Source organism: Oncorhynchus keta, chromosome 36 (assembly GCF_023373465.1).
Source record: "Oncorhynchus keta strain PuntledgeMale-10-30-2019 chromosome 36, Oket_V2, whole genome shotgun sequence".
NCBI lineage: Eukaryota > Metazoa > Chordata > Actinopteri > Salmoniformes > Salmonidae > Oncorhynchus > Oncorhynchus keta.
Genome location: NC_068456.1, coordinates 14,484,012 through 14,488,278, shown reverse-complemented (window position 1 = coordinate 14,488,278; position 4,267 = coordinate 14,484,012). Strand labels below are relative to the sequence as shown.

The 4,267-nt window shown below is 49.2% G+C and overlaps 1 pseudogene; it reads left to right on the top strand.

The window, feature by feature from the left end:
* The first annotated feature begins 237 nt into the window (after positions 1–237).
* Positions 238–3,111, top strand: LOC118369400 (uncharacterized; annotated as a pseudogene).
* Positions 3,112–4,267: the final 1,156 nt, after the last annotated feature.

Below are 4,267 nucleotides of genomic sequence, written 5' to 3'. Positions count from 1 at the left end.
AAATAAAGGTCAGAACGTGACAGTATCCACCCCCCCCCCCCAAAGGTGCGGACTCCGGCCGCAAAACCTGAACCTATAGGGGAGGGTCTGGGTGGGCGTCTGTCCGCGGTGGCGGCTCTGGCGTTGGACGTGGACCCCACTTCACCACAGTTTTTGTCCGCCTCATCAACCGCCCCCGTGGCCTCTTATGAGCGGCGACCCTCGCCGCCGACCAGGGACCCTAGCCATGGGTCCCAAATGGACGGGAGATTCCGGCAGCGCCAGACGGACGAGAGACTCCGGCAGCGCCGGACTGGTGGGAGACTCCGGCAGCTCCGGAGTGAAGGGCGATTCTGGCATCGCCTGGCTGTCTGACGGCTCTGGAGGCTCCTGGCTGGTGGCTCCTGGCTGGCTGGCGGCTCTGGCGGCTCAGGACAGACGAGAGACTCTGGCGGCTCAGGACAGACGGGAGACTCTGGCGGCTCAGGACTGACGGGAGACTCTGGCGGCGCTGGAGAGGAGGAAGGCTCTGGCGGTGCTGGACAGGCAGGAGCACCTGTAGGCAGAAGACGGAGAGACAGCCTGGTGCGGGGAGCTGCCACCGGAGGGCTGGTGCATGGAAGTGGCACTGGGAAGACCAGACCATGCAGGCGCACTGGAGCTCTTGAGCACCGAGCCTGCCCAACCTTACCTGGTTGGATGCTCGCCATAGCCCGGCCAGTGCGGCGAGGTGGAATAGCCCGCACTGGGCTGTGCTGGCGAACCGGGGACACCATGCGTAAGGCTGATGCCATGTACGCCGGCCCAAGGAGATGCACTGGAGACTAGATGCGTAGAGCCGGCTTCATGGCACCTGGCTCGATGCCCACTCTAGCCCAGCCGATACGAGGAGCTGGAATGTACCGCACCGGGCTATGCACACGCACTGGGGAAACTGTGTACTCCACCGCATAACATGGTGCCTGCCCGGACCCTCTCTCTCTCCGGTAAGCACGGGAAGTTGGCACAGGTCTCCTACCTGGCTTCGCCACACTCCCCGTGTGCCCCCACCCAATACATTTTTGGGGCTGCCTCTCAGGCTTCCAGCCGCTCTCCCGTGCTAGCTCCTCATAATGCCGCCTCTCTGCTTTCGCTGCCTCCAGCTCTGCTTTGGGGCGGCGATATTCCCCTTTACCGTCCAGAATCTCCTCCCAAGTCCAGTTCTCCAGGTATCGCTGCCTCTCCTGCTGCTGCTGCCTGTTACCACGCTGCTTGGTCCTTGGTTGTTGGGTGTTTCTGTAACGGCAGATCTCCTCTTCGTCTGAAGAGGAGTAAGGATCGGACCAAGATGCAGCGTGGTAAGTGTCCATAACTTTAATCAAAGAAAGCACTGAACACTGAATACAGAAATAACAAAAGAACCGTGAAGAAACTAAACCGAAACAGTACCGTGTGGCGACACACGGAAACAAACACCCACAAACCAACAGTGAAACCCAGGCTACCTAAGTATGATTCTCAATCAGAGACAACTAACAACACCTGCCTCTGATTGAGAACCATACTAGGCCGAAACAGAAACCAAACATAGAAAAACAAACATAGACTGCCCACCCCAACTCACGCCCTGACCATACTAAATAAAGACAAAACAAAGGAAATAAAGGTCAGAACGTGACAACACCATGATCTTTCTAGCACTTCATCCCCAGAGAGCAAGTTGACTGAGTTGAATTGATGGGGGTATTGATTTTAGAGTGAAGAGGGATGTCGCATGTTGGTTAACACACCAAAGACCTCAACACACACCCTATCTAGAGTAGTTTCATATAAAATACATTATTCCAAATGTTACTGAGGTAACGAATACATAGAGGCAATGTTGTGATGGTAGGGCTTGTCAGAACAAAAGAGGAAGTCACATTATTTCCCAGTCAACCTATGACTAAAGGCTATCAGGGTGTTTTATATAGAGGCATTACTGCACACACAGAACACAGAGAGAATAGCTGTGGTTACACACAATAGACTTCTGATGGAACTCCTAACATTGCCCTTCTCTTGACCGGTACTGTAGCCCATGTTATGGATAGCGGGGTGCGTGGAACATAATTTCAATTAATACAAAAAATACTGACGTTGTTGTAAGTCTTATTTTAGCAAATTGTCCTCAAAATATATGTTTTTGTAAGAAACCTCTTTGTCTACCCAGGTGTCAATGGAGGCTCCCATTCACTGTACTCCAGTGTGGGGGATGATGTCAGTCTGCCCTGTACCAATGTGGTCCACCCTGACTGCTCCTCTACAGTGTGGCTCTTCAGCAGAACTGATTCTCACAGTGCTACTGAAAAGGTCTTTCAAGGGAAGATCCCAAATGAAGGAAACGAGGGCAGCGAGAGACTGGGAGTAGGGTCTGACTGCTCACTACGTGTTCGTAACATTGGCGCTGAGGATACTGGAGTCTATGTCTGCCGACAGTACCTTGCAGATGGCAGAGCACATCTTGGAGAGGATACTACTGTCTACCTGTCTGTTCTCACCATCTCCATGTCCACACCAGAGACAGATCTAAAGTATCCTAGAAATGTAACATTGAGGTGCTCTCTGCTAACATATGTGGTACTCTAACGTTTGACTCCTTCGTTAGAGATATCGTTAGGGTGAGCTGGGTGAATGAGACAGGTGGCGAGTTGCAGGGAGACTCCAGATACCAGGTCACACGGGTATCTGGCTGTGACATCACTCTGACTGTGAAACTTTGGAGAAAGGATAAGAACAGGAAGTGGTGGTGTCAGCTGACTGAGGGAACGAGGAAGACATTTGTCTACCTCACTTCTAAGGTCTCAGGTGGGACTATGGATCCTGTCAGGACAATCATCACTGCTCCACAACAACCCATTGATGGTCAAAGTCCTCCAAAGCCCTCTCATTCAGGTACCAACAACATCAATGAGTTGCCAATCAGTTGCATAGTGCTCTGTGTGGCACTGCCCTTGATGGTAATCGTATATGCAGTTTACACAACTAGGAGGAACCGCCCACTAGCAGAGGTGTCCTCTGTTATAGAGCTGTAAGTCTAGACGAACAACCCCCCTCCTCGTCACTCTCCATAGCATAGCGCCAGACTTATTCTACCTTTAATGAATGTGTATAACTGAGAGATTATTTGCTGAAGGATTCGTGCTGACATAATACATAAAGGCTTTGAAATAAATAATTAAAATGTAGTGCATGCTAATGGTATCCATCCAGTCAAGGGGTAGTGACAATTAATGCTTTACAAATAAAGACGTTATATTTCTGTTTTGTAGCGAGCATTAGTGTTGTCAATTGCCTAATAGGAAGGGGATTGCTTACCTGTGATACTGTAAAACATTCTCTAAAATTTCTACTGCATTTCTCTAAATCAGTCTTTCATTACCAGCTTCTATAATCTACATTATTGTGTGTGTGTGTGTGTGTGTGTGTGTGTGTGTGTGTGTGTGTGTGTGTGTGTGTGTGTGTGTGTGTGTGTGTGTGTGTGTGTGTGTGTGTGTGTGTGTGTGTGTGTGTGTGTGTGTGTGTGTGTGTGTGTGTGCGTAAGTGCGTGCTTGTGTTTTTGTGTGTTTGCTTTTAGCGTCCATTAAGCTTGCTTACTCTCGCTCCGATTACACTGTGTTTGATTTACGACCTTGTGTCACTGCAGCTCTCTCTCTGTGTGTGTGTGTGTGTGTGTGTGTGTGTGTGTGTGTGTGTGTGTGTGTGTGTGTGTGTGTGTGTGTGTGTGTGTGTGTGTGTGTGTGTGTGTGTGTGTGTGTGTGTGTGTGTTTGCATGTGTGTGAGTAGAAAGAGAGAGGGGGTTGGGAGGCAATGTGCTTATCCCTAAGCTGATATATAACCAATTAAGAAACTTTTAACTCTTTAAATGCCTCCTTTTCTATCTCAACGCCATCTCCTCTTCAGCTTACCGTCTATTATAGAAAATAATTGGGGCAATTTGTGGAGTAGGTCATATGGCTTTCTGTAACTTAAGCAAAAAGAAATGTTCATATTCCATCCCAAACACATACTGAACTATTAATGGTTGTTTTTCTAGTTGCAATGCCTTTACCGTGTTGCTTACAGCCTCATGAATATCAGTCTGCAGAAAACAATGCAGCTGTGTCGTTACAGGAACAAAGAGAACTTGTTTTCACGACTTCCTGGAACCAACAGTTAGGGACAAGACTGGCGTGTGCAGAGGAAGCTCCTTTGTGAACCCTATGATTGACTAGTGTACTGTACAATAGTATTGTCAGTTAATACTGGGTGATGATTTTGTGTTGGTTGG